Raw genomic sequence first — 12835 nt, 5'->3', positions numbered from 1 at the left:
GTAGTGAAATGAGGCAATGGGGAAGAAAGGAAATAAGAAAAAGCAGTGGCATTCGAAATTTCCTTTTGAATGACCAGTATCATCTATGAAAATTGGATGCAAAGAATCTCCAGGTGTGCCTCCTCGTGGCAAGTGGAGCCTTTGGAGAACATCAAGGGAGGTTACCGGGCGTGACTTTCCCAAGACTTTCACTAAAGAGTGGTAGAATATCCCACCCCCAAACACGCCTCTTAGGCACAAGGACTATTTTGAGAAACAGCACATGCAGGAGAAACTCTGAAGGCAGAGCCACAGTTACCCCCTGGCAAAAGGGAAACTCCTATTTATGAAAGAAATCTCCATTTGTAGAGGCGTCTCCCTCTCCGTGCCAGGAAGAGGATGGCAACTCTAAATCCTGACAATCATATCAACGGAGGAGGTGTCGACAGAAGTCTGTGACCCGTCCTCTTGTGGATCATGCCTTTCTTGGTTACGTCCCCCTAAGCAGTCTCCCTCACACCTCTCTTTTGTCTTTTGCTGAAGACAGTAGGTCAGAATTCTGAGCTGCCTCTTTGAGTTACTCACTTTCCCCTCTGGTTATCCCCGCCTGCGTGAGCTTCCCTGATGGCTCGGTAGGTAAAGAATTGGCCCGCAAAGCAGGAGATTTAGGAGAAGACGCAGGAGACCGAGGATTGATTCCTGGGTTGGGAAGATCCCCTGGAGAAGGAAACAGAAATCCGCTCTAGGATTCTTGCCTGGAGAAATCCTATAGACAGAGGAGCCTGGTGGGCAATAGTCCATGGGAGTCCCAAAGAGTGGGACACCATTGAGCATGCACACGTCCCCCATGTGCACACAAGGTACACATGTTAATAAACGTGTCTTGTGTGTGTGTGTTTCGTTACCGTTTCCAGCAGAACTTAAAAGAGTGGAGGGAAACTTTTCTTTCCTCCTCTCTGTCACTTTGACCTAAGATGCCCCTCGACAGCATCCAAGGCCTTCACTTCAGCTGACTTGCTTTTTCTCTGAAGCTCTACCAGGTCCAAAAAAAGGAGTCCAGGTGAGAATGTTACTGAATCCAAGCTCAGGGCAGGAGATGAGGTGTTGAGGCAAGAAATAGCGACTCCATTCGACTTTTTTCGGAAAGCCAGGCATCCGAGAAGATGCCCTAGAGTACCATTTTATCGGCGTCTTGATGCCAGTTTCTTTTATAAAACAGAGAAGGGGAGGAGATGAGGAAGTAAAAAGGCTGTAAGTCTTGCAGATTATCTGCTGGCTTGGTCAGCATCAGGGACAGGATGTGTTAATTTCTTCTTTTTGGCAGTCATTCACAGGCGGGCAGGGTTCCCCAGGCAGGCCATTATGTATGGTACAGCTATACACAGCATCCTATCTAACAAAAGCCATCGAGAGCAAAAGTAAAGTGAAAGAAACAGATCCAACAGGAAGTCAGATTCTATTCTCCCCTGTTTACAAGAAGGAGCAAGACCAGACACCAACAGAAAATAATTCAACGATAACTGCCTCTGATCTCCAGGGAAAGGAAACCTACGAGGAATCAGCTCCTGGAAAGTATTTCTTTGGGGGCTGGCTCACATTTTCTTGCCTTCTGCTCCCTTCCCACCTCTGGGATCCTCATCTTTCAACAGGCAAGAGTCAGGGGGCTTCAGTTTATAGGTCCGACCAATGCCCGTCACGGCAACATCATCCCCCCCAAGGGCTCCACACCCTCACGCACTCTCCTTACTTCACTTCCCATGAAAACTCAGCTCCCAGGAGTGCGTTCATTTAATCAGACAGCTCTGCAATCATTTACTCTCCCGTCAGCTGCCGCTCCACTCCTGAGCCCCAGTTCTGCTCATCGCTTACGTTCCTGGGAAGTATTTGCTTGTCTCTAAAACAGATTGGTATTTCAGTGGCTCTCAAATCCTATTAGACACAATAATCACTTGGAGAACTTCCTAAAATACAGAGTCTGAAAAAAACACAAAACATAAAAATAAAATACAGAGTCTGGGTGGATTCATAAGACCTACTGTTTTTTTTTTTAATTTTTATATTAGAATATAGTTGATTAATGTTGTGATAGTTTCAACTGCAGAGCAAAGTGATCCTATACATATACAAGTATCCATTCTTTTTCAAATTCTTTTCTCATTTGTTGCTGTTGTTCAGTTGTGAAGTCCCATCTGACACTCTGCGACCCTATGACCCACAGCACGCCTGGCTCCTCTGTCCTCCGCTATCTGCCGGAGTTTGCTGTAATTGTCCATTGAGCCAGTGATGCTATCTAACCCTTACAGAATGCTAAGCGGAGTTCCCCGTGTTATAGAAAATGTATAGTCCTGATAATACACTTCAGGCTATGATCAACTCTAGGATAACTTGAGGTTATCTTAAACGCAGGAACCATGCCTCTAATTGGAATGATTTCAGACCTGGCTGGAAAATACTCGGGACAGGAGCACGAGGCAAAGGGAGAGAAACCTAACAGTGGCTTCCGGATCCTCAGTCATGCCTTCAGCCCAGGAGAGCCAAAGCGTGGCTGTGCCAGAGCGGAACAGAAAAGTGCAAGACTCTCCTTTCCTGGAATGCATCCCTCGTGGGTGCCCTGCGCTTCCCACTCAGGCTCCAGCCTTCTGGTGCAGGAGGGGACTCCTTCCAGAGGTGGGACTTGCCCGGGGAGACCACTTGCTGACAAAGCCAGAGGCGTTGCTGGAAAGGGGCGCCTGGGTGGAGAGCTGGCAGGTCAGGGAGCCCCGGGGAACGGCTCTGCCAGCTGGCTCAGAGCCTTGGGTTTTATGGTGATGGGGTTAGTTTGGGGGCTGTCTCTGGCCAGTTGCTCCGACACAGGGGCCTTCCTGGTGGCGTGCGCATCTCTCAGCCAAGACGGACTCCATCCAGAAGGGTTCAGGGGGGTTGGTAGGACATACGGACTGGTGTCCCTTCACTCCTTTTGACCTTTCCCGAATTCTTACTTTTGTCGGTAGCTTGTGAGTTCCGTGTTGCTTACCAGGACCTCCTGTTTTAAGATAACTCATGCAAGTGACCCTATCTTGTCTGGCCAGTGTGGGTGGTCTTGGTCAGTGGTTCCTCTAACACTTATTCTCATCTTCCAATGACCCTCATCCCCTGAAAGCAGGGAACCTGCCCCCTTGGCTGTGGCAACACAGAAGCCTCCACGGACCATCTGTGCTGTTTGCGTTTGGCCTCTATTCCACTTTCCTCTCCTCATAGCTGACGTGAACAATTCTTCTTTTTTTTTTTTAATTTTCATATTTGAACAATTCTTGACTTAACCTTGGTTCTCAAAGGCAGTGTGGATCATTAATCATATTTGGGGGTGGGGAGCAGAGATTTTTAAAAACAGGCACTTAGTCTTCTTTTTGGTTAGAGACCAAAATTCCAGAGTTCAGAATGGGGCCCAGAAATCTGCTTTTTAAACAAACACAACAAACTCTAAAGCTGTGCACTTCAGTTTGGGAAAGCCTAAAGACCTTTGCCTCCATTGTCATGAGCTGTTTTCTCCTTACACAGACGGGCAGTGGAGGCAGATGAGCCTGGGACAAGAAGGTCCCAAGCTCTGGCTAGGGATGCTCAAATCTGTGGTTTCCTATAATCTCTACAGCAATCAGCAGGGGAGTAGGGACCGGAATTGTGGCCCCATTTTAGATAAAAGCAAGTTCTTGCTCTTTGGACAACTCTGATGGTAAAAATCTCCCTGCAATGCGGGAGACTCAGGTTCAATCTCTGGGTCGGGAAGATCTGGAGAAGGGAATGACAACCCACTCCACTATTTTTGCCTGGAGAATCCCATGGGCAGAGGAACCTGGTGGGGTACAGTCTACAGGGTCACAAACAGTCAGACATAACCGAATGATTAACACACACACACTCACATATACTGCTCCTTCTAGCTCTAAAACTCTATGATCCCACCGCAGAAGTCAGAGCGCCAAGCTTAAGCTTTATGTCCATCACTTGTGACTTTAGGGAGGCTCTCTTCCCAGCCTGGCCTCCAGTTCCCACACGGAGGCTGGGCATCGTCTCAGCAGGCTTCTCCGAGGGCTCTCCAGGAACAGGTTAATCACGGGGGCTTAAAGATCTTCACAAGCCAGATAATCATGATGGTGTGATCACTAATCTAGAGCCAGACATCCTGGAATGTGAAGTCAAGTGGGCCTTAGAAAGCATCACTACGAACAAAGCTAGAGGAGGTGATGGAATTCCAGTTGAGTTGTTTCAAATCCTGAAAGATGATGCTGTGAAAGTGCTGCACTCAATATGCCAGCAAATTTGGAAAACTCAGCAGTGGCCACAGGACTGGAAAAGGTCAGTTTTCATTCCAATTCCAAAGAAAGGCAATGCAAAAGAATGCTCAAACTACCACACAATCGCACTCATCTCACATGCTAGTAAAGTAATGCTCAAAATTCTCCAAGCCAGGCTTCAGCAATACCTGAACCATGAACTTCCTGATGTTCAAGCTGGTTTTAGAAAAGACAGAGGAACCAGAGATCGAATTGCCAACATCCGCTTGATCATGAAAAAAGCAAGAGAGTTCCAGAAAAACATCTATTTCTGCTTTATTGACTATGCCAAAGCCTTTGACTGTGTGGATCACAATAAACTGTGGAAAATTCTGAAAGAGATGGGAATGCCAGACCACCTGACCTGCCTCTTGAGAAATCTGTATGCAGGTCAGGAAGCAGCAGTTGGAAATGGACATGGAACAACAGACTGGTTCCAAATAGGAAAAGGAGTATGTCAAAGCTGTATATTGTCACCCTGCTTATTTAACTTCTATGTAGAGTACATTATGAGAAACGCTGGACTGGAAGAAACACAAGCTGGAATCAAGATTGCCAGGAGAAATATCAATAACCTCAGATATGCAGATGACACCACCCTTATGGCAGAAAGTGAAGAGGAACTAAAAAGCCTCTTGATGAAAGTGAAAGAGGAGAGTGAAAAAGTTGGCTTAAAGCTCAATATTCAGAAAACGAAGATCATGGCATGTGGTCCCATCACTTCATGGGAAATAGATGGGGAAACAGTGGAAACAGTGTCAGACTTGATTTTGGGGTCTCCAAAATCACTGCAGATTGTGATTGCAGCCATGAAATTAAAAGACGCTTACTCCTTGGAAGAAAAGTTATGACTAACCTAGATAGTATATTCAAAAGCAGAGACATTACTTCGCCAACTAAGGTCCGTCTAGTCAAGGATATGGTTTTCCCAGTAGTCATGTATGGATGTGAGAGTTGGACTGTGAAGAAGGCTGAGTGCCAAAGAATTGATGCTTTTGAACTGCGGTGCTGGAGAAGACTCTTGAGAGTCCCTTGGACTGCAAGGAGATCCAACCAGTCCATTGTAAAGGAGATCAGCCCTGGGATTTCTTTGGAAGGAATGATGCTAAAGCTGAAGCTCCAGTACTTTGGCCACCTCACGCGAAGAGTTGACTCATTGGAAAAGACTCTGATGCTGGGAGGGATTGGGGGCAGGAGGAGAAGGGGACGACAGAGGATGAGATGGCTGGATGGCATCACGGACTCGATGGACGTGAGTCTGAGTGAACTCCGGGAGTTGGTGATGGACAGGGAGGCCTGGCGTGCTGCGATTCATGGAGTCGCAAAGGATTGGACACGACTGAGTGACTGAACTGAACTGAACTGAACTAACTTTGTTGTAAGCTGGTTTTGATTATGACTCTAAGATGCTGTCACCCAGGCTCAGCCGTCATGCTTGATTGCTTACCCTGCGTAGGCAAGTCTTCCAGGGTCAATTTAAGAAAGAAGGAAGGAAGGACAGGAGGGTGGAGGAAGCAGGCGGGAGGGAAGGAAGGAAGAAGGCTTTCAGAGGAGACTCACCACTGGATTTAGATTTGAGTCACTGCATCAGAATGCAGTGATGGGTTAATGTCGCTGGGTGGGTATGCGGACGAGCTGTAAAACTAACAGAAAATGACCACGGGTCGTGCGGCGTGAGTGACAGCGAGAATGAAGGCCGTCGCCTCGGAGGACTGAAGTATAGATTGTTTACGCCAGGCCCCATTTAGCAAAACCACAACTGCTATTAAGACCCTCAAATGCGCCATCAGTGGTTCTGAACTTGGCATCCTGACTGAACTCTGCCTTATCATCAGAGGGGAAGCGAAGAGCACACAGACCAAAGGGGCTGAAATTTCAGCCGCTGCCAGGCGTCCCGGAGCCCCATCACCGTCCCAGAATAGCGCAGCGCGGTTCCCAGAAGCTTCGGTGCACCACGGCTGGGCTTCCGGTGAGGCAGCCGGAGTCAAGCCTCAAGCAGCGCCAGGAACAGCTGGGACCAAGCTCCACCCAGATGCCAGCTGGCGGGCCCTGCCCCAGCAGAGGCGCCGGCTCTGGTGAGTGCGGGCACAGCTGGCTCTCCCGTGGCACCTTGGTTCTCCACCCCCACCCCATCCCCTTGGGGTCCTGGCTGACTTTAAGACTCAAGGGGCCCTCAAATCCCAGGCAAGGGGGTGCAGGCTGAGGCTGGATCTTTGGAATACTGGTAGGTGATCCAGGCTGGTGGCTGGGGAGGCTGGTGAACAAGGGCCCTGAAGGCGGGACAGGCTGTAGCACATGCAGAGAGGACGTGCCCACAGTAGGCTGGCAGCCTCGGGAGAACAGGATTGAAAAAGGGAGAAGGGACAGAGAGGGAGACACAGCGCCCTGCCGCAGGTCGGGCACTTGCCTAGGGCAGCGCCGTTACAGGGCTGGCTTCTCAAGGTGACAGTTTTGTTGGGAGATGGGAGGATGGCTAAGAAGGGAGGCTGCAGGTTAGAGAGCAGGTCGGCTCTGTTTCCAGTGTCCTTCTCTTGTGATCGCCCGTGCAGGTGCTTCGCTTCGTCTGTTTATTCCCTCGCAAATGCTGATCGAGGCCTTACAAGGGGCAAGGCACCAAGGGACACGAGGATGCTTGGGCGCACATCTTTCGGAAGAAGAGCTTACATTCTGGTAGAGGAAGGAAGACATATACATAAATGAACGTTCAGAGCTCAGAAAACAAGCTGCGAGAGACAGGACGAAAGTGCTTTGGGGCACAGAACAGTGACAAGCCAGTGCAGTGAGTTAAAACCAGCGGATTCTAATCCAGGGCTAGTCACTTAGCCTGTATGAACCTCAGTTTTAAACCCATACTATGGAGATAATGTCTACCTTTTGAACTCCTAGGGTTGTTAAGATCAAATATATACAAAAGATTCTTGGGAAATTGTACAGTTGGAAGATCCCCTGGAAAAGGAAATGGCAACCCATTCCAGTATTGCCTGGGAAATCCCAAGGACAGAGGAGCCTGACAGGCTACAATCCATGGGACCGCAAAAGAGTTAGACACAATTTAGCAACTAAACAACAACACAGAAGTAAACTATGGGTGTTGGGTTATGAGACCAGCCAGTGTTTCTCTGGACACGCTGAGCGACTTCACTTCCACTTTTCATTTTCATACATTGCAGAAGGAAATGGCAGTTGCACAAAGTCGGACACGACTGAAACGTCTTAGCAGCAGCAGCAGCAGCAGCAGCAGTGTTTCTCTGAGCATCTTGGCCTGCGATTCTGAGAGCCAGAGGGAACCAGGGATCTGAGTGTGGGGCTCAGGACAGCAGCAAGTCCAAGCCTAGGCTGGAGTCTGCCCCTTCCCCTGAGAGAAGGGCCCCAGCAACCCTCAGGTCTTAGCCAATCATTCCAATCATTCCACCCAATTCAGTGTATGTACAGAGCCTTATTCCAGGGCTGCAGGGCAGCTAGGCATGAAATCTGTTCCCCAGTGAGCCCATCACAGAATGAGGGAAGCCAGGTATCTATACATGAAACAATTAACCGTGCAAAGCAGGGCCAGATCGTTCAATTCATGCTAGAGGGGAAGCTTTGGGAGAGCAGAGGGGGATGGTCTATGCTATGGGTGGGGTTGCCGGCCAAAGCTTCTGGGAGAAGCAGGGGGCTTTAAAGGGGGATTGGTTCAGAGAGGCCAGGCGTCAGTGTACTGGACTGAGAGTGGGGGACAGTGTGAGTGAAGCCACAGGAAGGTCTGTCCCGTGGCCAGACTCAGAGCAGACCTCAGGCTGAGATCGCGACTTCCTGTGGGGAACAGGAGGGATGGGACATTGTAAGGGCCTTGAATGCCGCTGAGCAAAGGAGTTTGGTCTTAGTTTAGGGGCAGTGGGAGCCAATGAAGTCTTTCCAGGTGGCCCCAGTGGTAAAGAACCCACTTGTCAATGCAGGAGACATAAGAGACGTAGGTTCGATCCTTGGGTCTCCCCTCGAGGAGGGCATGACAACCCACCCCAGTATTTTTGCCTGGAGACTCCCATGGACAGAGGAGCCTGGTGGGCTACAGTCCACAGGGTCACAAGAGTTGGACATGACTGAAGCGACTTAGCACGCATGCACGGGAGTCAAGGAGGGTCTTAGGAGCCAAGAACGCCAGGGAGATGTCAGTGGCTGTCCCACAGCAGATGGGGGTTTGCAGGTGACTGGAGGTACCAGGGAGTGGAAGGCAGGCTGCAAGCAGGGTGATCAGGTTGGGTGCATGTAATCCCAATGGGAGGGTTGCTCCCACCCTGAAATATTCTCACAAGAGTGACGGGATGGAGGTGTGGAATGGGGGACGATGGGAGACTCTTTCTGGGAGCAAGGAGAGGTCAAATACAATATCTCTTTACCAGCTAGCTGTGGGGCACCCAGTCACCAAGCACAAGATTCCAGCCACCTACCTGTCAGGGAGCCCGGGGCCCCACACTCAGCTCAGTGGGGGACTAGGGGGCGTTGGAGAAGCAGCTTCTGCAAGAGTTTGAGTTAAACACTGTTGTGCTGTGCTCTGCTTAGTCGCTCAGTCATGTCCAATTCTTTGCAATCCCATGGACTGTAGCCCACCAGGCTCCTCTGTCCATGGGGATTCTCCAGGCAAGAATACTGGAAAGGATTGCCATGCCCTTCTCCAGGGGATCATCCCAACCCAGGGATCGAACCCAGGTCTCCCACACTGCAGGTGGATTCTTTACCATCCGAGCCACAAGGGAAGCCCTAAACACTGTTAGGCCTCTTTTTTTTTTTTTTTTGGTCGCAATGCAAGGCTTGTGGGATCTTAATTCCCTGACTAGGGCTGAATTCAGACCCTCAGCAGTGGAAGCACAGAGTCCTAACCAATGGACTGGGGGGGGAATTTCCACTGCTCGGCTTCTTTAACTGGCAGGGGTGAGATTCAAAAAGGACGGACTTCGAATGGAGAGGCTGACCACTGAGCACCCGTGAGTGCCTGGCTTGTGCGAGGAACATTCTAGACGTGGCTTTATCTGGATGTGACAGCAAGATGGGGGGGGTATTATCATGCCCCCCTTTACAGTAAAGCGGGGCTCAGAGAGGCGAAGTGACTTATCCACGTCATATAATTGGCAGATGACAAAGCTGCGCCCCACCTTGGGCCTTGTCAGTAGCTTAGACTCATATGGCTTGAAAAGGAAGTATTCCAGTGAATAAGGGTAGTCTCAGTTGGGCAGTGGCCAGCAGGAGTTTGTGAACCATACTGAGAGGGAGGGATTACAGACACCATCCAGACAATCCATCCATCCAAGATCTCTCGGAACAGCCAGCGGGTAGTAGCCTCACGGGCTGTTGCTGGTCTGTTGCCCAGTCGTGTCCGACTCTTTGCGACCCCATGGACTGCAGCACACCTGGCCTCCCTGTCCCTCACCGTCTCCCGGAGTTTGCCCAACTTCATGGTCATTGCATCGGTGATGCCATCCAGCCATCTCATCCTCTGATGCCCTCTGCTGCTTCTGCCCTCAAGCTTTCCCAGCATCAGGGACTTTTCCAATGAGCTGTCTCTTCACACCAGATGACCAAAATACTAGATATATGGGACCACTTCTCAGAGTGTTATCTCTTGGTGAAGGCGGGTGTCCATAAAGGCTTACACACCTGAAAGTGAAGTGTTAGTCACTCAGTTGTGTTGGACTCTTTTTTTTAAAATGTATTTATTTTCTGTCAGACTCTTTGGAGTCCATGGACTGTAGCCCGCCAGGCTCCTCTGTCCATGGAATCCTCCAGACAAGAATCCTGGAGTGGGTGGCCATTTCCTCCTCCAGGGGCTCTTCCCAACCCAGGGATCAAACCTGGGCCTCCTGCCTTGCAGGCAGATTCTTTACCACTGAGCCGCCAGGGAAGCCGCTATGGGTTGTTAAATTGGGTAAAGGGTATTTGGGGGTGCCGATGGGCCTGTGGTCGGGGCCTCTGGGGCCATGGCACCTCCCTCGGAGGAATGTCTCTTCTGTCCCTGGCTGCGTCTAACAGCGCCCACGTGGTCTGGCTCCCAGGGCTGGGGTGGAGCTCTCAGGATTTCCACTCCTGAGTTCTGCCCAGGCTGGGCCCTCAGGCCCTGGGGAACTAAAGCCAAGGGCATCAGGGACCCAGCAGCCTCAGAAGCCCCAGGACATCTGCCTCCTGTGCCTTGCTTTGTTCTGAAGGCAGATCCTGTTCCAGATGAGATGGGGTAGGAAGGACCAGAACAAACCGTTCTCAGAAAACCGCCCCAAGTCTCCACCACGATGGCAGGACTGGCTGAGGGTGGGGTTCAGCCACTGGGGTGTCCAGCTGGTTTCCAGACTACCATCAGTGGGTGGTCAGGCACCACCTACCCCAACCTGACCCCTCCCTGTGCCCATAGAGAGCGAGGTACCCTTGCTTCATGGGAGAGGTCTCTGGAGGGAGAAGGGGTTCCCGAAATTCGGAAGCAATTGAGACGAATCTAGAATTCACCTGTGTCTCCCTGAAGTCACTTGCCTCCCAATCTCCCTACTACTCCCCCCCGACCCACCCCTTTCCCAGACTCCCTAGACTGGCTTTTTAAAAAAATTTAGTTTTTGGCCACCCCTCGCAGCATGCAGAATCTTATTCCCCCTGTCAGGATCAAACCTGCTCTGCCTGCAACAGAAACACATGGATTCTTAATCAGTGGAAGCCCCAATAGTGTATATATTATTCATATAAGACTCTGATGCTGGGAAAGATTGAAGGCAGGAAAAGGGGATGACAGAGGATGAGATGGTTGGATGGCATCACCGGCTCCATGGACATGAGTTTGAGCAAACTCCGGGAGTTGGTGAAGGACAGGGAGGCCTGGCGTGCAGCAGTCCATGGGGTCGCAAAGAGTAGTACATGACTGAGGGACTGAACTATTTATATATATCAAATTGCCAACATCCGCTGGATCATGGAAAAAGCAAGAGACTTCCAGAAAAACATCTATTTGTGCTTTATTGAGTATGTTAAAGCCTTTGACTGTGTGGATCACAATGAACTGTGGAAAATTCTGAAAGAGATGGGAATACCAGACTACCTGACCTGCCTCTTGAGAAACCTATATGCAGGTCAGGAAGCAACAGTTAGAACTGGACATGGAACAACAGACTGGTTCCAAATAGGAAAAGGAGCACGTCAAGGCTGTATACTGTCACCGTGTTTATTTAACTTATGTGCAGAGTACATCATGAGAAATACTGGGCTGGAAGAAGCACAAGCTGGAATCAAGATTGCCGGGAGGAATATCAATAACCTCACATATGCAGATGACACCACCCTTATGGCAGAAAGTGAAGAGGAACTGAAAAGCCTCTTGATGAAAGTGAAAGAGGAGAGTGAAAAAGTTGGCTTAAAGCTCAACGTTCAGAAAACTAAGATCGTGGCATGTGGTCCCATCACTTCATGGGAAATAGATGGGGAAACAGTGGAAACAGTGTCAGACTTGATTTTGGGGGTCTCCAAAATCACTGCAGATTGTGATTGCAGCCATGAAATTAAAAGACGCTTACTCCTCGGAAGGAAAGTTATGACCAACCTAGATAGTATGTTCAAAAGCAGAGACATTACTTTGCCAACAAAAGTCCATCTAGTCAAGGCTATGGTTTTTCCAGTGGTCGTGTATGGATGTGAGAGTTGGACTGTGAAGAAGGCTGAGCACCGAAGAATTGATGCTTTTGAACTGTGGTGTTGGAGAAGACTCTTGAGAATCCCCTGGACCGCAAGGAGATGGAACCAGTCCATTCTAAAGGAGATTGGTCCTGGGTGTTCTTTGGAAGGAATGATGCTAAAGCTGAAGCTCCACTACTTTGGCCACCTCATGCGAAGAGTTGACTCATTGGAAAAGACCCTGATGCTGGGAGGGATTGGGGGCAGGAGGAGAAGGTGACGACCCAGGATGAGATGGCTGGATGGCATCACTGACTCAATGGACGTGAGTCTGAGTGACCTCTGGGAGTTGGTGATGGACAGGGAGGCCTGGTGTGCTGCGATTCATGGGGTCGCAAACAGTCAGACACGACTGAGCGACTGAACTGAACTGATACATATATATAGTATGGTATATATTGGTGTTAATATAATGGTATATGGTATATAATATATATATACATATTTGACTGCACCATGCGACATGTGGTATCTTTGTTCCTCCACCAGGGTTGAAATCTGTGCCCCCTGAATATTAAGAGCCAAAACTTAACCACTCAACTGCCAGAGGAGTCCTGAACTGGCTTTGTTGTTCAGCTGTTTAGTCGTGTTGAACTCTTTGTGACCCCATGGGCTGTAGCCAGACTCCTTGGTGCATGGGATTTTCTAGGCAAGAATACTGGAGTGGGTTGCCATTTCCTTCTCTGAACTGGCTTTAAACATATGCTAATGAGGGACCCCTCTCATCAAACTGGTTTCAGCATTGGTTGCCTAGTTAACGAAAGCTAGCCAGAGCAAAAGGAGGAGGGGACCACCGAGGATGAGATGGTTAGATAGCATCACCAACTCAACAGAAAGGAATCTAAGCAAAGTCCAGGAGATAGTGAAGG

The sequence above is a fragment of the Capra hircus genome, chromosome 19 (assembly GCF_001704415.2).
Source record: "Capra hircus breed San Clemente chromosome 19, ASM170441v1, whole genome shotgun sequence".
In the NCBI taxonomy this organism is placed as follows: domain Eukaryota; kingdom Metazoa; phylum Chordata; class Mammalia; order Artiodactyla; family Bovidae; genus Capra; species Capra hircus.
Note: the sequence above shows the minus strand (reverse complement) of the source record.